At 49.0% G+C, this 24,056-nt stretch overlaps 1 protein-coding gene across 5 annotated transcripts in view; it reads left to right on the forward strand.

Moving 5' to 3' along the window:
- Window positions 1-13,809: 13,809 nt before the first annotated feature.
- TRPC4AP (transient receptor potential cation channel subfamily C member 4 associated protein) overlaps window positions 13,810-24,056 on the forward strand; it is an 89,929-nt gene continuing 79,682 nt past the window's right edge. For 2 of the 5 annotated variants that reach the window (XM_019490209.2, XM_059733262.1), the window contains exons 1-2: window positions 13,813-14,129; window positions 15,213-15,396. The gene's annotated coding sequence lies outside the window, so the exon portion shown is untranslated. Of the gene's footprint in view, window positions 14,130-14,940; window positions 15,397-24,056 lie in introns of those variants that run through there. The other 3 variants (XM_059733265.1, XM_059733264.1, XM_059733263.1) reach the window with 3 other exon arrangements.

The following is a 24,056-nucleotide window of genomic DNA, read 5'->3' on the forward strand; positions in this document are numbered from 1 at the left end:
GCTCTGTGCCTCCACCTCCATGATGTGGAGGCACAGAGCTGTGCAACTGGACAGCTGGGTAAGTGGGGAGGGGAGCTCCTGCCTGCAGCAGGGGGAAGGAGCATGGAGTTTATGGGTGGGTCTGTGAGTGGGTATGGGTCATATGCCATTGGGCTGGGACAGACAGCTGGCTGACCGGCTCAGCACCTCTATGTGGGGCTTCCAGCACTTCAGTGGGAAGCTGCATGTGGAGGCAAGCAGGAGCCCACCTGGCCTTTGCCTCCATGTGCAGCTTCCGACTGGAATATTGAAAGTCCCATGTGGAGGGCTAACTCGGCCCAGACCAACCTCATGGCATGTGGACCTGGAACTCACATGCCATCGGGCTGGGCAGGAAGCTGCACATGGAGACACGGAATCACGCACCATTGGGCCAGGTGGGCTCCGGCTTGCTGCCACATGTAGCTTCCAGCTGGAGTGCTGAAAGCCCCGCATGGAGGCACGGAGCCCGCCCAGCCCGACAGCTTACAGCTCCTGGTCTACAAGCCATCAGGCTGGGCCAGCTGGCTCCACGCCACTACATGGGGCTTCCAGCACTCCAGTAGGAAGTCGCACATGGAGGCATGGAGCCCGCCTGGCCTGATGGCACATGGCTTCTGCCTCCTGTGCCATGAGCCCCACATACTGGCAGGGAGCCAGCCCAGTCTGGTTTCAAAGTGCATGCCAGTGGGCCAGACCAGCATACGCAGGCCCTGAGACTCAGCCTGAGGTATGCACTGCTGGGGGCTTTGCCTGCCATGAGCACCCCAAGGGCCTGCTGTCCCTGAGCTGCCACTGGCAGGAGCTGTGCACCATGGGGAGAGGTGGAATGTGGTGGGAGACCCACACCCAGTTTCAAAACCCCCCACACCCACATCCCTTCACAACCCCTCCCACATACATCACCTATTCCCATACCCACCCGCCTTCACACACACCCATCTGCCCATAACCCCTACGTACACATCCACACTCCTTCAAACCCCCCCACAAACCCACACCCCCATCTGTCCGCGAACCCTACACACGCAACCTTCACGAATCCCCCCACACATCCCCCCCAACCATACAAAGTACATGCATATATTTCTAAAGAAGGTTCAAATACTGTTTTATTTAGTTTAGTTTGTAAAAACAAAAAAAAACCCCCACATAATTTTGAGGGGTTTTTGCACATAATTCCCTGAGGTGTACCTGGGCACAGGTGGGGCTAGAGCCATGACTAAGTGACAGGGGTAGGGGTGTGCAGGGCTTGTGGGGGGGCAGGGTGCCGGTGGGGGGTGGAGGCAGCTACTACATCTTTGACACTAGCCCTGAGCTTGGGGCTGGAGTCAGAGCTGAAACAGCCTTCTGCCCCCATGTTGAATGAGGGAGGGGGAAAAAAACTTGTCTTGGATTTGAGTAAATACCGTAATAATACATGGATGGGCAAAATGGTGGATCTGGCCTGTGGCCAGGTTCCATTTCCTAGAAACCCCTGCCTGCGCTGCTCTGGCTGGTCTTCATGGAGACCCCAGTAGCATCTGGACTGTGACAGCCCCATGCTCCTAGGGTCTCCATGGATATCGGCTTGGAAAGCAACTCTGTTCAGGTTTGGGGTGGGGGAGGGGGCAAGGGGAATGAACAGAGGCTGGTGGGGCACGGTGACCATGCTGCTGTGGTGGTGTCGGCAGTGGGAAGGGGTGGTGGCAGCAGCGCCGGAGGCCAGTGGCAATCGGCAACCATCCGCAGACGCTGGTGGCCAGCAGCGATTGGCGATCACCTGCAGATGCTGCCAGCATCAGTGATGGCTGCCCGCGGCAATCGGCGACCACCCGCAGACGCCACTGGCGGTGTCGGAAGTAGGGAGGGGTGGCGAGCGGCAACCGCCCGCAAGCGCCACTGGCAGCGTCCACGGTGCTTCTGTATGGGGGTGCAACCTTCAATCAAGGGGTTTACGTGCACCAACTTCAACAAATTTAGGAGATTAGTGGGGGAGGCACTGAGGGCCCAAAAGGTAGAGGATATGGGAGTCCATGAGGGATGGCCGTACCTTAAGGGGCCAATCCTCTAGGCTCAGAGTGTGACAGTCCCCGAGAGAAATAAGGGGGTAAGAGTGCTCTGAAACCCCCATGGCTCAGGAAAGGCATTCGAGAATGCCTTAGGGCCAAAAGGGAGGAGTACACCCGGTGGAAGGGAAGGGCTATCATCAAGGAGGAATACTCCTCCTTGGCCCGTGAGTGTAGGAGGGCTATTAGGAAGGCCAAAGGTGGGGGTGGTGCTCAGGCTAGCGACCAGGATTAAGGACAACAAAAAGTCCTTCTTCAAATACATTGGGAGTAAGAAGAGGGCACCGGGTAATGTACGGCCCCTGCTAGACTCAAATGGTAATCTTGTGGTTACGCCAGAGGAGAAAGCCGAAATTTTTAACAAGTTCTTTGCCTTTGTCTACTTGGAGAGCGACCAGAACAGCTCTCCCACCACAGGTAGGGGCAATCTTGGGGATAGCACTGCCAGGCCTTGGGTCTGTGCAGATGTAGTTAGGGATCTTCTGGAAGGGCTGGATGTTTTTAAATCTGCGGGCCCTGATGCCCTCCACCCATGGGTGTTGAGAGAGCTGGTGGGGGTCATTGCTGTGCCCTTGGCCCGGTTGTACGAGCGATCATGATTCATGGGCCAGGTGCCCGGAGATTGGAAACTAGCTAATGTGGCCCCCATTTATAAGAAAGGGAGAAAGGAGAACCCAGGAAACTATAGGCCCATAAGCTTCACATCAGTCTTGGGGAAAATCCTTGAAATAATCATCAAGGATCACATCTGTGAGGGGCCAGCAGGGGAGATCATGCCCAGGGGAAATCAACATGGGTTCATCAAAGGCAGGTCCTGCCAGACCAACCTGATGGCCTTTTATGACCAGGTAACTAAATCCCTGGATGATGGTGTTGCCGTGGATGTAGTCTTTCTGGACTTTAAGAAGGCCTTTGACACTGTCTCTCACCACATTCTCATTAATAAATTGAGCGACTGTGGCATTGATGCCTACGCAGTTGGATGGGTCAAAAATTGGCTGATGGGGCGCACCCAGAGAGTGGTGGTGGACAGGTTATACTCAACCTGGCGGGATGTGAATAGTGGGGTCCCCCAGGGCTCGGTCCTGGGGCCCACACTGTTCAACATCTTAATCAGCAACTTGGACGAAGGGGTGGAAAACACGTTGTCCAAGTCTGCCGATGACACCAAGATGTGGGGAGAGGTAGGCATGCTCAAAGAGAGAGAGACATGTCCAGGAAAGGCCTTCCTGGCACATGTCCAGGAAGGGCCAGCAGGGAAGGTTATACTCCGGGGCAACAAGCCTGGGTTCATTAGGGGCAGGTCTTGTCAAACCAACCTGGTCGCCTTCTATGACCAGGTCACCAAGTCCTTGGATGCAGGTGTCGCAGTGGATATAGTCTTTCTGGACTTCAGGAAGGCCTTTGACGTGGTCTCTCACCCCATTCTCAGTAAGGAACTAGGAGACAGTGGTGTTGATGCCTACATAGTCAGATGGATCACTAACTTGCTGTTGGGCCGCACTCAGAGGGTGGTGGTGGGCGGGTCATTTTCGACCTGGAGAGATGTGGGCAGTGTGGTTCCCCAGGGCTCGTTCCTTGGGCCCACACTATTCAACATCTTCATCAGTGACTTGGGCAACGGGGTAGAAAGCACCCTGTTCAAATTCGCAGGTGACACTAAGATGTGGAGTGAAGTAGGTACACTAGTAGGAAGGAACAGGCTGCAAGCGGATCTAGACAGATTACAGGGTGGGCCATTGAGAACAGGATGGGTTTCAACACTGACAAGTGCAGGGTAATGCATCTGGGGAGGAAGAACCAGCGGCACACCTACAGGCTGGGGAACTCCCTTCTCGCCAGCGTTGAGACAGAAAAGGATCTCGGAGTCATCATTGATGCCACAATGAACATGAGCTGACAAAGTGGGGACATGGGCAGAAAAGCCAACCATACCTTGTCGTGCATCCACAGATGCATCTCAAGCAGGTCCAAAGAGGTGATCCTCCCCCTCTGTGTGACCCTGGTCAGGCTGCAGCTGGAGTACTGCGTCCAGTTCTGGGCGCCGCACTTCAGGAGGGATGTGGCCAATATGGAGAGCATCCAAAGGAGGGCCACCAGCATGATCAGGAGTCAGTAGGGCAGGCCCTACGAGAAGAGGCTGAGGGACCTGAACCTGTTCAGCCTGCAAAAGAGAAGGCTGAGAGGGGATCTAGTGGCAGTCTACAAACTAGTCAAGGGGGACCAGCAGGCATTGGGAGAGTCCCTGTTCCCCCAAGCACTCCCGGGAGTTACAAGAAACAACGGACACAAGCTAGCAGGGGATAGTTCCAGGCTAGACATTAGGAGGCGCTATTTCACTGTCAGGGCAGCTAGGAGCTGGAACCAACTTCCAAAAGAAGTGGTGCTGGCTCCTACCCTGGGGGTCTTTAAAAAAAGGCTGGACGAACATCTGGCCGGGGTTGTTTGACGTCAGTACTATTTCCTGCCACAGCAGGGGGTCGGACTAGATGATCTCCTCAGGTCCCTTCTGACCCTACCAACTATGAAACAGGCTGCAATTAGATTTAGACAGACTACAGAAGTGGGTGGATGGTAATAGGATGGGGTTCAATGTAGATAAATGCAGGGTGCTGCACCTGGGGAGAAGGAATCGACAGCATACGTACAAGCTGGGGAGCTCCCCCCTGGTGAGCAAAGAGGTGGAAAGGGATCTTGGAGTCATTAGTGACTCCAAGATGAACATGAGCTGCCAATGCCAAACTGCAGCTAGCAAAGCCAACCGCACTTTGTCGTGCATCCAAAGATGCATCTCAAGCCAGTCCAGAGAGGTGATACTCCCCCTCTGCGCGACATTGGTCAAGCCACAATTGGAGTACTGTGTCCAGTTCTGGGCACTGCACTTTAAGAAGGACGTGGCCTGCCTTGAGAGGGTTCAGAGGAGGGCCACCTGCTTGGTTGGAGGGCAACAGGGCAGGCCCTATGAGAAGAGGCTGAGGGACCTGAACCTGTTCAGCCTCAGCAAGCAGAGGCTGAGCAGGGATTTGGTGGCTGCCTACAAACTCATTAGGGGCGATCAGCATAAAATAGGAAGGGTCCTATTCCCCCCAGCAGCACCTGGGGTGACGAAGAACAATGGCCAGAAGCTGCTGGAGAATAGGCTCAGGTTAGAGATTAGGAGGCACTATTTCACTGTTAGGGTGGCTAGGATCTGGAACCAACTTCCTAGGGAAGTGGTCCTCGCTCCTACCTTGGGTAAATTAAAAAAGAAGTTGAACGAATACCTGTCTGGGGTCGTGTGATCCCAGCGTGTGCTCCTGCCAGTGGCAGGGGTTCAGACTAGATGATCTGTTCAGGTCCCTTCTCACCCCAAACTACTATGAAACTATGAAACATTTCAGAACAGTTAGGCCTAAACGGTACCTGGTTACTACATCAGAGGCCCAGACTATGATGCCTATTTTGGTTTTTAGATCACCATGTGCCCACACATTTTTTGGCTTATGGAGAGACATGAACAGAACCAAAATCTATACAACAACATATGAAAAGTTTGCTGGGGTTTTTTTCAGTCCAGCACCACTGACACTATGTTAGGAAACATTGCCAATCTTGTCATAGAATTTATTTTGCTCAAAAGTGGGAGAGTAGGGAGCTGCACTGGAGTTGGGGCCAGGGCAGGAGTCAAGATCTTATGGTGACAACTCGGGTTGGAGCTGGAGCAGAGCTGTGATCTGCTGCCTGCATGCCCCTGCCTGTGAAACCTGCACTTGTCAGGGGCATACAGGCAGTGGATTGCAGTTCTGCAATTATAGAGGAGATGTTGGTAGGAAAGTGAGCTCTCATTTCCAGGCTTCATTCACCTGACAAGGGGGAGGTTTACGAATGGTTAAATATCAGCAACAAGTAGAATATAAACCAAGGTTGACAGTTATAGACTAATACAGCCAGTTAATAAAGCAAAATGGAGGCATCCAGCAAGAAGGTCAGCAAAGATAATCTGAACCCTTGTAACAGAGTTGAAGGCCACAGTCTGCTGTTCCTGCTCCTGTTGTTTTTCAGTATTGCTGGCTGGTTGAGAGTATTATCTTTGTCTGTCCATGAAAGTGACAGTAGCATTCTGTATAGCCTCAAGAAACAGGGTGCCAGCATCTTTGCCTTGGTTTCCCTAACTTTTGGGGGTATTTTGGTTATGCCACCTTACTGTAGGTCAGTGATTCTTAGGGTTCCACAATGCCCTGGACTCCTCTGATAACCTTGTAAGGGTGCTGCAGGTGCCATGCAATATTAGCGCTGTTATGTCACGTCTATATGAGACACTAAATGAGCAGTAGACTAATTCTACTGTGCATTAGTGCATCATGGCAAAAGCTGTGCTAATGCACTAATGTGCAGTAGAATTACTCTACTGTGTATTAGTGTCACTAAAAAGGTGTGCACTGTTATTAGAGGTACTAAACTTAATGCTCAGTAACAATGGTGTATTAATTCACATGTACACGTGCCCTTAGTTGTGCAAATACCTGCATGTGATTCACAAGATAAAGTTAGAGATTTAAAATAAGAATGCACTGTATCAAATACATTCTGACCTGTTGTGGTCTGAGTTGTTTGCAACAGAATATTACTCTCTTTTTCCATATTAAAAAAAATGAGTGCAAACTGAGAGCTATCATTTTCAGAGTCTAACAAGAGCCACCATTGTAGATAGTAACTGTTACACTGGCACATTGTTAGGTACATTCTGTTTGAAATCAAACTTTATACTCTCCCATTTTTGAGCAAAAGAAATTCTATGACAAGATTGGCAATGTTTCCTGGAATACCATTCTTTAGTTGCTACATAGTGCCAGTGGTACTGGACTGAAAAAAAACCCTTTTCAGATGTTGTTCTGTAGATTTTGGTTCTGTCCATTTGTCTCTCCATAAGCCAAAAATGTGTAGGCACATAGTGATCTAAAAAGCTAAATAGGAATCCCTTGATCTGTAAACGCTTTCTAAAATGCAGGTTTGCTATTTGTAAATACTGTCCTGTTAATTCCTATGGTTATGCACAGTAAAGGCTTGCACAGATAAAATGTCTCATCAAGGTGAGCCACTCGGTAACTGTGATTATCTGTTATTAACTCCCCTGGAATCCTGCTGCACCAAACTACAACTTACAGTGTGTTGTGCCACTGCAATAGAACAGATTCTGATTCCTGCCTATACTTTTTGGTATGCATACTGTCTTGGAAGAAGGCCTGACTTGCAGAAGATAAGCTGTGGGTCAGGTATTCTTGGGGTATAAACATATGAACTATTAACTACTAGGGCTGCACAAAACAGCTATGTTTCATTTTGGATTTGGCCATTTCAGAGGACAGTGATTCGTTTTGGTGTTTCAGATCACTGTTCTGTTTCGATTCAGCCGAATCTGTTTCAGAGTTTCGACGCTGTTTCAGTGATTCGGCCATAGGCTATAATGGAGAATCACTGAAATGCCTATAACTTTGTCATTTCTTGCCTGATTCAGATGAAAATTGCCGAGATGGGAGACCCTTCTGCATGCATGAAGCCTGCCACATTTCAAGGAGATAGGTGCAGAGGGTTCTGTGAAACTGCTCCTCAAACTGTTCAAAGCAAATCTCATGTCACATGTATGTGTTAAGGTGCAGCGGGATGAGAACAGCCGGGATGGTAGCCTACAACAGGGGGCCTTCCCGGTGCCAGTTAGATCTCCACCCACCCACATGTTTCTGGGCCAACCGCCCGCCCCTCTTTTTCCTGCCATGCCTCGATGGAAAATTGATTCAGATGTTTCCCAGGCAGGAGGCTGCCCATTTAAGTGTCTTGGGGTGACATCCATTCTGCAGCTCCATACCTCCCCTAACAGTGCCTCCCCATGCCTCGCACATTGCATCCTTCACCCCCTCCAGCTGTGTTCCCCTCTCTGGGACCTTTGGCTCCCCCTTTGGCTATGGCCCCACCTTCAGGCCAGTCGAAATCCTAAGCCTCTTGCTCTGAGCATTCCTCACGGTGGGCCCCTGGCCCTTTGACCCCGCTTTGAGTCCTGGCCCCAGCACAGACCAGTCAAGGGTAATCTTTTATTAGACCAACTGAATAGTTGAAGAAATATATCTTAGCAAACTTTTGGGTTTAAAAACCCTTCGTCAGGCTGAGGAAGCGGTTAGTTGATATGTGTGTGCTCTTCCTGGATGGAATGAACAGTGAAGAAGCCAGAGGCTGGCATGCAATGCAGGCAAGAAAGCCAGTCAGTGAAAATGGAAATTGAGGTGTTGGGGGTGAGGGACAGGGTGGGGGGTAGACGGGGGGGGGGGGGGTGGAGAGGGAGATGTAGCAGGTAGAAGTGGAAAGATACCTAGGGAGTCAGATGTCAGGCAGGCTATAGTGTGTCATAATTCCAATATCTATATTGAGTCCATGAGTTTTTGTACCCAGGAGGTTAATGAAGTGAAATTCATAGGCTTATCTGTGAAAAATGGTCTTTAAACTGAAACAAGCACTGAACCTCGCTAACCTCATCACCAGAAGCAAACTTCCTACAGCCCAAAACACACCGAATGGATCCAGACCATGCCATGACAAGAAATACAAAACCTGCCAACATACTAATCCAACCTTTACAGACAAGCATACCCAACTACCTGTGGGGGCACATTTCTCACAAGAAAGCCACTCTGTCTCCAGTCTCTCAGGCCTGATCCTCAAAGGGAATTTACAAACCATTTTTTTACAGATGAGCCTATGAACTTCACTTCTTCAACCTCCTAGATACAGAAAAATCAAGCACTCAATATAGACATTGGATTTATGACACACTGTAACCTGCCTCCTAGTTCTCCCCAAGGGTGCCCTGGTGAACAGTTGTTCACCGAGCCCTTGATGTATGCCTCTGATGTAGCGGTAAGCTGCTACCAAGTCCCCTCTCAGCCTTCTTTTTTTCAGGCTGAAGAGTCCCAGATCCCTCAGCCTTTCCTCTTATGGCTTGCCGTGCAAGTCACTGATCATATGGGTGGCCCTTCTCTGGACTCTCTCAAGCTTTACCACATCCTTGTTAAAGTGAGGTGCCCAGAAATGGATGCAGCACTCCAGCTGTGGTCCCACTAATGCAGAGTAGAATGAAAGAATCACTTCTTTGGTTTTGCTGGAGATGCATCGATTGATACATGCCAGGCTATTGTTAGCCCTGCTGGCTACAGCATCACACTGCCGGCTTATGTTCTTACTGTGGTTTGATGGCATCTCAGGCAGCTAAGCTCACCAGGAGCATTGCAACTCTATTGCAACCAGCAAGCCTCAGGCCTCTCAAAGACCTTACAGGTCTGGACTATTACCCCCAGGTCCCTTTCAATCATAGTGCTGGTCAGGTTGGTATTTCCAAGCCTGTAGGTGTGCAGGGGATTGTTCATCCTCAGGTGGAGCACTTTACATTTCTCAATGTTGAACTTCATCTGGTTCTGGTCCGCTCAACTTGCAAGGCTGTCTAGATCTGCCTGTATCTGCAGCCTATCTTCAAGCATGACCACACTTCCCCATAACTTGGTGTCATCCGCGAACTTGGCCAGTGAGCTCTTGACCCACATATACAGATCACTGATGAAGATGTTGAATAGCACTGGACCAAGCTACGTTTCCTTCACATGGTAATGGACTTCCTTTGTGCTTCAAGGATTGTTTCTTTTAGCAATGACCACTCTTCATGATCTCCTTTCGCCTTTGGTCCCTGGTCCCGCAGCACTTTCCCTACTAGTGACCTGAGCTTGTTGAAGTTTGCATCTTTGAAGTCCAAAACTTCAAGCCTGCTCTCTGATTTGTCTGCCTTGTGATGGACCATGAACGTAATGGTTTCATAGTCGCTATCACCCAGGCTGCCCTCTATGTTTAAGTCGGTCACCAGGTCATCTCCTTTGGCCAGGACCAAGTCTAGAAGAACGTTACCTTTGCTTGGCTCGTGCACCTCCTGAGTCAGAAAAAAGCTCTCTGATGTAGGTCAGGAAGGAATGTAACTGATCCAACTTAGCCAACTGTTCCTCCCAAGACATGTCTAGATAACTGAAGTTGCCCATGTTGACCATGTCCCATTCCCGGGCAGCCTCTTTTAGTTCTCAGGCGAACTCTAGATCAAGTTCCTCGCCCTGGTTTGGTGGTCTGTAGTATAGGCCTACAGTTAGATCTCTGTCACCGCATTCCCTCCCTCCCCCCACAGCTTGACCCAGAGGGTTTCAAGCCATTCATCTTTGGAGCTGACTCCAAGGAAGTGTACTGTTCCTTCACATAAAGAGCTACATCTCCACCTTTTTTTCCTACTCGGTCCCTTCTGTGCAGGGCATAGTCCTTTATTGTTACGCTCCAATCATGTGAGGAGTCTCACTAGGTCTTCATAATTTCTACTAGATCATAATGGCTACTGGAGAGTGCTTGTTCCCCATGCTCCTGGCATTAGTGTACAGGCACCTGAGTCTTCCTACTGAGGCCCTCGACTTCCTGTCATGCTGAAGGAGAACTATTCTCTCAGCTGCCACGACAGTGGCCCTCCTGGTATCCACATCTATGGAACTTCCTTGCATGTCAGTCCCTGGCCATGCTCCAGTGAGTGTTTCCCTCTCCCCCAGAAATCTTAGTTTATAGCCCTATCAAGAAGATTGAGAACAGGAACTTACCTCGCTGAGAACAGGGACTTACCTCTCCATGTGAGGTGAATGCTGTCTCTCCCCAGGAGTCCTCTCCCTGAAATGCACGCTGTGATCTAGGAAACTCAGTGGCACCATCATTGTTCACTTCCTTGATGCATCGTTTTCTCCTAGGACCATGGCCTGCAACAGGGAGCACGGAGGAGAAGCCTACCTGAGCCCCTGACCCCTGAAGCCTGACCCCCAGAACTCTGTAGCCACTCATGACCCATTCCAGATTGCTCCTGGCCATGACTCCAAGATGAACATGAGTCGGCAGTGTGACGAAGCCATCAAAAAAGCCAATGGCACTTTATCGTGCATCAGCATATGCATGACGAATAGATCCAAGGAGGTGATACTTCCCCTCTATCAGGCGCTGGTCAGACTGCAGTTGGAGTACTGCGTGCAACTCTGGGCGCCACACTTCAAGAAGGATGCGGATAACCTGGAGAGGGTCCAGAGAAGGGCCACTCGTATGGTTAAGGGCCTGCAGACCAAGCCCTACGAGGAGAGACTAGAGAAACTGGACCTTTTCAGCCTCCGCAAGAGAAGGTTGAGAGGCAACCTTGTGGCTGCCTATAAGTTCATCACGGGGACACAGAAGGGATTGGTGAGTATTTATTCACCAAGGCGCCCCTGGGGGTTACAAGAAACAATGGCTACAAGCTAGCAGAGAACAGATTTAGATTGGACATTAGGAAGAACTTCTTCACAGTTCGAGTGGCCAAGGTCTGGAACGGGCTCCCAAGGGAGGTGGTGCTCTCCCCTACCCTGGGGGGTCTTCAAGAGGAGGTTAGATGAGTATCTAGCTGGGGTCATCTAGACCCAGCACTCTTTCCTGCTTATGCAGGGGGTCGGACTCGATGATCTATTGAGGTCCCTTCCGACCCTAACATCTATGAACCTATGAATGTCATTTGTTCCCACATGGATGAGGAGCATGTGGTAGCAGTCAGAGGACGAGCCTGGGGATCTTCTCTGCAACATCTCAGATGTGGGCCCTAAACCAATTATGGTCAAGTTATTGGCCAATTCAGGCCAATTTCCGATATAGTCAATTTTTTTTATATCGGTGCCAGTCCAAAATCAGACAGATGCATCGGTGCACCTCTAGTACATATACTTGCAGCACAGTGCCATGCGCTTTTAAAACCACTCAGCGCTGCAGCACATACAGTTGTATAAGCAGTGAAATGCTCATCAGTGCTGAGAAAATGGCAGCAGCGTGCTTTTGAACTACAACACATTGAAGGTGTTTTAGTTCAAAAGCTCACCACTGCCATTTTCTGTGCGCTGACATGCATTTTGCCACATATACAATTGCATGCAATGCAGCACAGTGCGCATCAGCTCGTGTGTGGAGCAGACTTGATGAATTGAAGTCTGCTCCAACGCGCTGGATTAATCAAGTCTGCTCCTATGTGCTGGATCTCTGATTTAGAGTAACTAAATCAGAGAAATAGAGCATAAGATTCCTTGAGCCTCAACTCATCTCATGAGGTGCTCATTTAATCAGATAGCATCTGAAGAGGTAAGTTTATGGTCATGAAAACTTATGTTATATAGCTCCGATGTAGTTAGTTTGTAAGGTGCACATCTACCCTGTCTTCTTGCCCCAGCCATTGTCTTGCATTTTTGTGCAAGAGAGACTGTCCAAGTTTTCACACTTTTCATATGCAGTGTGGCCTTCAGATTGGAAAACTGTCCATCTCCCTTTCTGTGGCAGTAGAGTATAAAGATGGTGCTCAATTCACAGATAACTGCGTCCAGCTGGTAAGTCTAGTATAGTGGAAGGGGAGGTGGGGCAAGTTGCTCATCTGGTGGATCCTGCTGCTCATCCGGGAGGGCATGGTGGGGGGCGTGTGCCTCCGGAGCTGCGCAGAGTGGGGCATGAAGGGCTGGGGCTGCATTGGGCTGCGCTGAGAGCGGAGTAGGGAGGGGCAGGTGTGGGATGGGGCTGCTGCATTGCATCCAGACAAGTGGTGCTTAGTAGCAGGAGATGCCCTGCACCCTCCCAGATAAACTGTGGCTCCGTCCCACACCTGCCCTGTCCCAGTTGGGCGAGCAGCAGCAAGGCATGGGGGGAGGGGGAGGTGTGCACTCCTGAATTAGGGCAAGTGGCAGAGTGGGGTGGAGCCATAGCACCCCCATAGGCCCCACCACCCACCTGGAGCACAGCCTAACACAGCCCTGGCCCCCTAATACCCTGCTGCCGCTTGCCCAACTGTGGCAGGGCAGGCGCAGGATGGCACTTGTCCGGGGAGGTGAGGGGGGGGGAGGAACGGCTCCTGCCGCTGTGTACCGCTCGTCCAGAGGTGAGACCTGTCCCACCCCAGCTAAGCAAGCACCTGGAGGGCACAGCCCCTGCTCCCAGGGCAGCCCCAACCCTGCCTGCCCTATGCAGATCCGGGGGCACACGCCTCCACGATGCCCTCCCGGATGAGCAGCAGAAGCTGCCAAGTGAGCAACTTGCCCCAGCCCCAGCCTCACCACAGGGGGCCTTGATCTGCCCTCCCCTCCCTTCCCTTCCACCACACCAAACTTACCAGCTGGACACAACAGTATCCAGCATGGTAAAGTTGAAGCCCAGGTCGGAAGGTTGAAACAGGGTATCAATTTATAAACATCTTAAGTGCTGTTCATTGTAACTTCAAGAGTCGTAAGTCGAGGTCTGCTATGGTAGCCAGAACCACAGGGGTTAAATCAAAAAATATATGCTCTTGGAAACATCTGGTAATTGTCTTAAGCAGTTAAGATTAGCTAATGCAAAGCTTGTAAATTTGTAACCTGCAAGTGGAATTTGTCTGTCACAATTTAACCCAAGTGCTGAATCTAACTGTTTGCACTGATCATGGGACCACTGAGCCCCCAAAATAAGCAAAGCTACAAGATTAGCTGATCTAACAGGTTTTTTAAAGGTCAAGCCATAACCAGTTCTGACCACCTAATATAATCAGCACATTCCGAGGAATCTAGGAATAAAAAACTGAGGAGTTGAGCTTAGGCAGGTAATGCTAATTTCAAACCTCAAAGTAATGTGGTGTAATTTCCTTATTGGGTGAACCCGAGTTAGGGCGGTAACCTTTCATGATAATTTCTAACACCTTTTGATCCCATAGGCTAACAGCTATAGGGCAAGATTGTGAGTGGCTCTAAAGCCAACAGATTAGTATAAAATAAGGTATAAAGAAGCACGTATGTCAGGTGACCAGCATGAAGGATGGGACGGAAGGACCATCGCTGTACAATGCCTGGACCCTGGACTCCCAGTGTGAGTGAAGACTGGATCCTGACCAAGGGATCTTCCCAGTGACACCTCGGACAGCGCTGATTGAGGACACCTGACTTCGCTGGAATAACTTGGCACACACCTGGCATAGAGGGACTGCCGATAAGTTGCCAACCCCATGTGGGAACTCTTTGTCATTCTATCTGTTGTTATCATTCACTATTAGCTCTTTATTACTGTACTATCTGTTTGTCACATTAACCTTTCTGTTAACTGTTGTATGCTAAGCTATAAGTAAATTTGCCTTTACTTCACTCCTGACTCGCCTCCTCGATCCTGAACCCAGCAGTCTCACGGCTGATACACTCACAGCACCTCGCCAGCCTGTGACAGACTGCCTGTACTGTTCAGGTTACTGATAGGCTCTGCACAACGTGTTGTAACACTCCCAAGAACGGGTCAATGAAAGGAGAACACTACTACCCAGAGCAAAACTGGCCACTTGTTTAGGAAGGTTTAGTTAGGGATGGCCCTGCCTTAAGCAGGGGGTTGGACTTAGTGGTGCCAAGTACATGGGGGTCTAAGGGCCCTGGCCCTCCTTGGCAAGAAGGCTATCACCTGAAATGCGTAAAGCTTTCCACATGTCCATCATCTTATACCCTCTGGCAAAAATAAAAGGTGGCACCTATGGTTGGACTAGATGACCTTGAAAAGTTTCTTCCTGCCCTACTTTCTTATGATTCTAAGTTAATCACTAGTGATTTTTAAACTTGCAAATGTAGCTCTTATTTCTCTAATCAGATCATTTGTGAGCCCATCCTGCTCTGAGTGAATCCAAGGTACTTATCTCATAGTTTGGGATGAGCAGTTTTCATAAGTATATGTGCCTATTGAAAGCACGTGATTGGCAACTACATGATACAGTTTTATTGTGCCTCCAAAAACTTTTAAAACAAAAGAATAATGAACGATGATGCAGTCGATCTCCTGGTTGTATGAATGTGTGCCAATCAGCTGTTTCTCAACTGTCATAGGAAACAGAAGTTTCTTTGCTTGCTCTCTCAATCCCTCTTCAGTCAGCAGTTGACTTAAAAATGCACTCTTAGGTTTCTTTTCAAGAGCATTCTCCCAGTGCTAGTTTTCCTGTTACCTCTGTTTCTGTTGCTTGGTTGCTTGCTGTTCATCCTGACTCTGTCTGAGATGCATAGTTACTTTGTTCTCTTGTTTATGCCCATACTTCATATATTATTTTGTTCTTTTTAGTGGTGCATCGATAAATCGCTCCAATATTGGATTGGCACCGATATAAAGAAAATTTTCTGTATCAGAAATCGGCCCAACACAGCCAATAATTTGTCCAATAAATGCCCAAGTGTGCACGCAGGCACAGCGCAGCACATAGGCAGTGAGAAGCAGAGCTGGCAGCGTGGAGTGCTGCGTGCAGCTGGTAAGTCTGGTATGGTGGAAAGGGAGATGGAACGGGAGTCAGGAGGGTGTCACAACGCAATTATAATAGTGTCCATGTCACAAGAAAGTGAAACTATTTAAAGCAGTTTTATTTTCACTAAGTTAACTAAGGGTTAACAAAAGTTTTTGCCAGTAACCGCCTTTTTACTGCGCATGTCAAAAAGAAATTTATTGCTGCGCCACTAACAGAGATAAAACTTTTGCCTTCTTTGCTTTACATAAATCATTGTAATTGATTGGAGTGACAGGGGAGTATTCCCTGCTACAAACACCCTAGCGAAGACCGCTAGATAATTGGCGATTCTAATTAAATCTATGATGTGGCGAAAAGCAATTGGCTATTACACAAATAAAACCCGTTTTCACTTCTGTGAAGTCGGAGAGCGACTCCGTATACACCTGGAGACCTCTGACATACGTGTCAGAGTAAACTGGCAATTTGATCGCTTGCCAGTTCGCCCCCCGTCTCGACCCAATCTCAGACGTAATCGACGACCACCAGCCTGACCTTCTGCCCGACCACTTTTGCGAACTGACCTACTTTGCAGACCGACCTCATAAACTCTAAGCTGTAACTAACCAAGTATCTCTGACCTTCGTCTTTCACCACCTTGACGGCATGAGTAAATAATCTTGCTTTGCAACCAATAAGCATCCGCCTAATTAATTCCACTCCAAGTGTCACAAGTACCCGCCTGATGGCTTCTAAGGTCCCGACCCCCCCGCTGCAGTGCACGGCAGCGACATGGCATCATGAACAGGATCAAGGGGAAATGTCATGGAGGTGGAATTAATTAAGAACTGCCCCTTGTGCAGTGGGGGGCGCTGCGTAGATAACGCGGATGAATTATGGGCCCACATCGCTTATCACCAAACGAGCGGAGCGGAGACAGGGTGCGTCAGCGGCTACTTCTCTCTGAGAGGAGAGGAGGGAGTCGAAAAGGAGTGGGTAGACTCCAAGTGGGACAAAGAAAAGATGATTAACGTAGTGTCACTCCTACTGCGTGAAAATGCAAACTTAAAAACCCAGTTAGCTACGGTCAGCAAAGCTGCTGCGGAGATGGCAGCATGCCAAAACCCTCCGTTGCCACCAGAAAATGGCACGGAGAAAAATATGAGCTGCCCGGAGGACCCGGAAAAGAAGGGCGGAGCCACGGAAGAACAGGTGGGACTCCACCCAGCAAGCCCGCCCCCTGAGATGACGTCGCTTCCAACGGCCCCACCTCCGTACCACAGGGAGGGGACAACGAGCAAGAATCCAATCCTCCCACCAGACACAGTAACAACTACAGCTGCCGCTCACCCTGTAACAATAACCAAGCAAGTAACCAACCCAGAGGGTGCAACCACCACCACCACTCTTGATGTCATCGAAGCATGCATGGAGATTTATGGAGGAGAGAATACCATCAACCCTTCGCCTTCTCCTCAACCTGCTCGTTACTCAGCCAGCAGAAAATCTTTTAAGTCAACGTCCACAACTGCAAGCCCCTGTGAAGTCAGCAACCGCAAACTCAGCTGTCGCCCTAAGCTATCTTACTGCATATCCAGTCGAATACCAAGGGCCAAGACATTCCCTATTCAACTCACGAAAGAAATCAAGACTGCCACCCCAGAGGACGCCGGAGGAAAGAGCCATGTTTGGGTTCCTCCTAAACCACTTCACGCTTACCAAACAACGGCTACACGTCCTAGGAGATGCGGGACAGCGACAACTGGCACATATACTAGGCTACCAACCTCGACCAATCCCGCCAACTAGTCTGGGCCCCAGAGGCACCCACGCCTAGCAGCACACTCCGGATGACACTGCAGCCTGCCCCAACAAGCAACTACTTGAAGGGGGTATCTATAAACTATTCCAACCACTACGACATTATGCTTGTAGATGTACAGAAGACAATTTTATTGTTTTTTAGTTTTCTTTGCTTTAGCAGGCCCAAAACCTGAGACGCGCAGTGACAAGGGACCCGGCCCAGACAGAGAGAGAGAGAGAAAGCACCAACCTGCAGCACACCTGGGTCAATGCCACAATGGCCGCCGGCTCATATGTCGCAAGCAGGGTCGTCGCTCTATTCCTGCTGTTACCAACAGGTTCCTCGGTGAACGGAGCTGACTTCGAAACCTCCAACTCGGTCCTGAACCTTTTGTCATTTTAGGCCAAAGACATAACTAATGACTCATTTTATGGTTTCATTTTTCCTGTTAATGATCTTGTATATACTTGTTTTGTTTTAAAGCCTGTTCGAGACTTTACGCAGTAAAGCCAAGTCATAATGTTTTGAGTGAAAAGCTCTGAATTATTAAGAGAGAACAGCATTGGTAGTCTAAAGGTTTGGGGGATGTCGTAGAAAGGTCGGGTGTGGACACAAGCATTGATTGAGGGAACGTGAGGAAAGAGATGAGGGAGATGATGATGGAAGGGGGCAAGTAGTCAAGATTCTAAAGGAACCTGTACATTAAAAGAAGAAAAAAAAGGAACGATTTGGGAAGAGAGGTGACAGTAGAAGAAATGAAGAAAGGCTGCTAATGACGGCACGGAAAATTAGTGTTTTCAGAGCTACAATTTAACTCAAATATAATAAGCCACAATTTTAAAAACCCTCCGTATAGGGGGCATTAATCTGATACCGCACTCTCAGTTACCTTAAAAAATCAAATTAAAAAAGATTACATAAAATCAATGATAACAGTTTACTGTGTTTAAGTTAATTCAAGTGTCGGCGTCTTTGATTATCTTGTGTTTACCATTGATCATAATAGCTGTCGGGACCCTGACTCCCGCCCGGGCAGATAAGGGTCCGGGGCCTTAGAAGGCCGTCAGGCGGGTACTTGTGACGCTTGGAGTGGAATTAATTAGGCGGACGCTTATTGGTTGCAAAGCAAGATTATTTACTCACGCCGTCAAGGTGGTGAAAGACGGAGGTCAGATATACTTGGTTAGTTATAGCTTAAGGGTCGTAGGTTGTAGGTCGGTCTGCATAAGAGTTTGGTGGTCATGCAGAGAAATGGTCGGGCCGGCAGGTCGTCGATTAACGTCTGAGAATTGGGTCGAGACGGGGGAAACTGACAAGTGATCAATTTGTCAGTTACTCTCACGCATACGTTCAGAGGTATTTTAGGTGTGTGTGCGGAGGTCTCCCGTTCTTCACGGAAGTGAAGACAGGTTTTATTTGTGTAATAGCCAATTCTTTTTCGCCACGTCATAAATTTAATTAGAATTGCCAATTATCTAGCGGTCTTCGCTAGGGTTCTATCTCACAGGGTTACTCCCTGTTTTCTTTGACCAATTATAATGATTTATGTACAGCACAGAAGGCTAAGTTCTATTTCATGTTAGTGTCGCAGTTATAAATTTCTTTTTGACATGCGCAGAAAAAAAAAAGCGGTTACTATCATTATTGTTAAACCTTAGTTAACCTAGTGCAGAAAAAAACTGTTTTGAATGGTTTTACTTGTTTGTGACATGGGCACTACTTAATTTGGTTGTGACATGCCCCCTTGCCCATGGCACAGCAAGTCACATCATGTTTATATATAGACCATTTTGTTCATCATTGTTAGTGTTTGGCAAGCGGGTGTATATAAAAGCAAAAAGCGTGGTTAACTTCGTTTTGAGATACTGTAAAATCCAACAACTAAAACACACAAATACAATAACGGCTATTATGATTAATGGTAAACACAAGGTAATCAAAGACGCCGACACTTGAATTAACTTAAACGCAGTAAACTGTTATCCTTGATTTTATATAATCTTTTTTAATTCGATTTTTTAAGGTAACTGAGAGTGAGGTATCAGATTAATGCCCCCTATACGGAGGGTTTTTAAAATTGTGGCTTATTATACTTGAGTTAAATCGTAGCTCTGAAAACACCAATTTTTCGTACCGTTATCAGCAGCCTTTCTTTATTTCTTCTACTGCCACCTTTCTTCCCAAATTGTTCCTTTTTCTCTTCTTTTAATGTACAGGTTCCTTTAGAACCTTGACTACTTGCCCCCTTCCATCATCATCTCCCTCATCTCTTTCCTCACGTTCCCTCAATCAATGCTTTTGTCCACACCCGACTTTTCTGTGACATCCCCCAAACCTTCAGATTATCAATGCTGTTCTCTCTCAATAATTTAGAGCTTTTTATTCAAAACATTATGACTTGGCTTCACTGCGTAAAGTCTCGAACAGGTTTTAAAACAAAACAAAACAAGTATGTACAAGATCATTAACAGGAAAAGAAAACCATAAAATGAGTCGTTAGTTATGTCTTTGGCCTAAAATGACAGAAGGTTCAGGACCGAGTTGGAGGTTTTGAAGTCAGCTCCGTTCACCGAGGAACCTGTTAGTAACAGCAGGAATAGAGCGACGACCCTGCTTGCGACATATGAGCAGGCGGCCATTGTGGCGTTGACCCGGATGTGTTGCAGGTTGGTGCTCGGTGATTCTCGCGATCGGGCAGTCACAGATTGCCTCTTCGTCACCGCTGGGCCTGTAAGGGGACAAAATAAATGAACAGACAAACAAACAAAGAAAACTAAAAAACAATAGAAGTGTCTTTTGTATATCTAGGAGCATAATGTCGTAGTGGTTGGAATAGTTCATAGATGCCCCCTTCGAGTAGTTGCTTGTTGGGGCAGGCTGCGGTGTTATCCGGAGTGCGCTGTTAGGCGTGGTTGCCTCCGGGGCCCGGACCAGTTGGCGGGATCGGTCGAGGTTGGTAGCTTAGTATATGTGCCAGTTGTCGTTGTCCCGCATCTCCTAGGACGTGTAGCCGTTGCTTGGTAAGCGTGAAGTAGTTTAGGAGGAACTGAAATATGGCTCTTTCCTCCAGCGTCCTCTGGGGTGGCAGTCTTGATTCCTTTCGTGAGCTGAATTGGGAATGTCTTGGCCCTTGGTATTCGACTGGATATGCAGTAAGATAGCTTAGGGCGACGGCTGAGTTTGCAGTTGTTGACTTTATAAGAGCTTGCAGTCGTGGAAGTTTACTTAAAAGATTTTCTGTTGACTGAGTAACGAGCAGGTTGAGGAGAAGGCGAAGGGTGATGGTGTCCTCTCCTCCATAAATCTCCATGCATGCTTCAATGACATCAAGGGTGGTGGTGGTGCTTGCACCCTCTGGGTTGGTTACTTGCTTGGTTATTGTTACAGGATGAGCGGCAGCTGTAGTTGTTACTGTGTCTGATGGGAGGATCGGATTCTCGCTCGTTGTCCCCTCCCTGTGGTACGGAGGTGGGGCCGTTGGGAGCGACGTCATCTCAGGGGACGGGCTTGCTGGGTGGAGTCCCACCTGTTCTTCTGTGGCTCCGCCCTTCTTTTTCAGGTCCTCCGGGCAGCTCATATTTTTCTTGGTGCCATTTTTTGGTGGCAACGGAGGGTTTTGGCACGCTGCCATCTCCGCAGTAGCTTTGCTGACTGTAGCTAACTGGTTTTTTAAGTTTGCATTTTCACGCAGTAGGAGTGACACTACGTTAATCATCTTTCCTTTGTCCCACTCGGAGCTTGTCCACTCCCTTCCAACTCCCTCCTCTCCTTTCAGCGAGAAGTAGCCGCTGACGCACCCTGTCTCCACTCTGCTTGCTTGGTGATAAGCGATGTGGGCCCATAATTCATTCGCGTTATCTACACGGTGCCCCCCACTACACCAGGGGCAGTTCTTAATTATGTGCGTGCCGGGTCTGACCCGGGTCGCTTTCGTCGCTCTGCACACGGGCTGTGGCCAGCAGCCCGGGCAGGCCGGATCGGAGAGGGCGGGCGCCGAGCTAGAATTAGGCACAGACACGTAACGGTTGATTTTAAGATTATTTTACTTACACCGAGATGGTCGTGGTGTAGGCTGAGAACTTGCTTGAGTTGCGGTTACAACAAAAAACACGAACACACGTGGAGCTTGCTAGGCTCCACGCAGACAAACTCCGGATGTCCAGGACAAGCGCGCATTAAACTCGTCGTTACGTCTTATAGTAGGCTCCATTCGAAGACGGGAAGAGGTGGGCGATGGATCAGGCCGCCAAACTCCTCCGAGCGACACACAGGGTTTCTATTACCCTGCCACGCACACCCAGAGTCCCCACGAGATGGATGCGGAGTCCTCTTCGGCTTGGGTGGAAACTGCTCAAGCCTCTTATACGGCTAGCAGGCCAATCGCTAGCCGTCACGTGTGAATAATTTAGAACTAGCCAATTGCGGGGCACGAATTTGCATATGACGAGCGGGAAACCTTTGCACCGTGCATTTCTGTGCTGCAAAGGAAATGCACCCTGCAAAGATCGCTGCAAAGTGGCGGGAACACTCCCCTGCACGCGGGTTCTCTGCGCAACAGAACTCCTCCGTGCAGCGAAGTTGCAAACCCACGGGGATAATTCTTAGTGCCGAAGCGCACACACAAAAAAAATCAGACCTTTAGGTCATGACAAATTAATTCCCACTCCATCACATTTCCCCTTGATCCTGTTCGTGACGCCATGTCGGGACCCAGGGCAGCCGGCCAGCAGCTCTCCCTGACTCCCACCCGGGCAGATAAGGGTCCGGGGCCTTAGAAGGCCATCAGGCGGGTACTTGTGACGCTTGGAGTGGAATTAATTAGGCGGACGCTTATTGGTTGCAAAGCAAGATTATTTACTCACGCCGTCAAGGTGGTGAAAGACGGAGGTCAGATATACTTCGTTAGTTATAGCTTAAGGGTCGTAGGTCGGTCTGCATAAGAGTTTGGTAGTCGCGCAGAGAAATGGTCGGGCCGGCAGGTCGTCGATTAACGTCTGAGAATTGGGTTGAGACGGGGGAAACTGACAAGTGATCAATTTGTCAGTTACTCTCACGCATACGTTCAGAGGTATTTTAGGTGTGTGTGCGGAGGTCTCCCGTTCTTCACGGAAGTGCAGACGGGTTTTATTTGTGTAATAGCCAATTGTTTTTCGCCACATCATAAATTTAATTAGAATCGCCAATTATCTAGCAGTCTTCGCTAGGGTTCTATCTCGCAGGGTTACTCCCTGTTTTCTTTGACCAATTATAATGATTTATGTACAGCACAAAAGGCTAAGTTCTATTTCATGTTAGTGTCGCAGTTATAAATTTCTTTTTGACATGCGCAGAAAAAAAAAAGCGGTTACTATCATTATTGTTAACCCTTAGTTAACCTAGTGCAGAAAAAAACTGTTTTGAATGGTTTTACTTGTTTGTGACATGGGCACTACTTAATTTGGTTGTGACAATAGCCATTGTTGTATTTGTGTGTTTTAGTTGTTGGATTTTATAGTATCTCAAAACAAAGTTAACCACGCTTTCTGCTTTTGTATACACCCGCTTGCCAAACACTAACAAAGATGATGACGTAATGGTCTGTACATAAACATGATGTGACTTGCTGTGCCATGGGCAAGGGGGCATGTCACAACCCAATTATAATAGTGCCCATGTCACAAGAAAGTGAAACTATTTAAAGCAGTTTTATTTTCACTAAGTTAACTAAGGGTTAACAAAAGTTTTTGCCAGTAACCGCCTTTTTGCTGCGCATGTCAAAAAGAAATTTATTGCTGCGCCACTAACAGAGATAAAACTTTTGCCTTCTTTGCTTTACATAAATCATTGTAATTGATCGGAGTGACAGGGGAGTATTCCCTGCTACAAACACCCTAGTGAAGACCGCTAGATAATTGGCGATTCTAATTAAATCTATGACGTGGCGAAAAGCAATTGGCTATTACACAAATAAAACCCGTTTTAACTTCCGTGAAGTCGGAGAGCGACTCCGTATACACCTGGAGACCTCTGACATACGTGTCAGAGTAAACTGGCAATTTGATCGCTTGCCAGTTCGCCCCCATCTCGACCCAATCTCAGACGTAATCGATGACTGCCGGCCCGACCTTCTGCCCGACCACTTTTGCGAACTGACCTACTTTGCAGACCGACCTCATAAACTCTAAGCTGTAACTAACCAAGTATCTCTGACCTCCGTCTTTCACCACCTTGACGGCATGAGTAAATAATCTTGCTTTGCAACCAATAAGCGTCCGCCTAATTAATTCCACTCCAAGCGTCACAAGCACCCGCCTGACGGCTTCTAAGGTCCCGACCCCCCCGCTGCAGTGCACGGCAGCGACAGAGGGAAGGGCCATGGGGGGGCAGATCAAGGCCCCTGCAGTGAGGGAGGGTGTGGGGTTGGGGCAGGGGCTGCCCAGGTGGGGCCTGGACGGGTGCAGGACAGAGGTGCGGCTCGTTGGTGGGGGTGCAGCTCCCGCCGCTCCACACAGCTCATCCGGTGCTCATCTGGCGGCTCCCGCTGCTGCTCCCACCTCTCATCAGGTAAGGCATGTGGAGGGGCTTATATGTCCCCTGGATCTGCACAAGGCAGGGTGGGCTAGGGCTGGGCTCTTCCCAACCGGGCAAATCTGGGGACACACGCCTTCCCCCCATATCCTCCTGGACCAACAGCAGAAGCAGCAGCAGAAGCTGCCAGACAACACCGGATGAGCTGGGCGCAGTGGCGGGAGCTTGTCAGCTCCCTGACAAGCGGCGCCTCCCCTCTGTCCTGTGCCCACTGCGGCCCTGGCCCCAGCCAACAGCTGCAACCAACCCCACGTAGATCCAGGGGGCACATGCCACCCCCACCCCCTGCAAGATCTGCTTGCTGCTCTGTCCCACA

This window comes from Alligator mississippiensis, chromosome 9 (assembly GCF_030867095.1).
Source record: "Alligator mississippiensis isolate rAllMis1 chromosome 9, rAllMis1, whole genome shotgun sequence".
NCBI classification, from domain to species: Eukaryota; Metazoa; Chordata; order Crocodylia; family Alligatoridae; genus Alligator; species Alligator mississippiensis.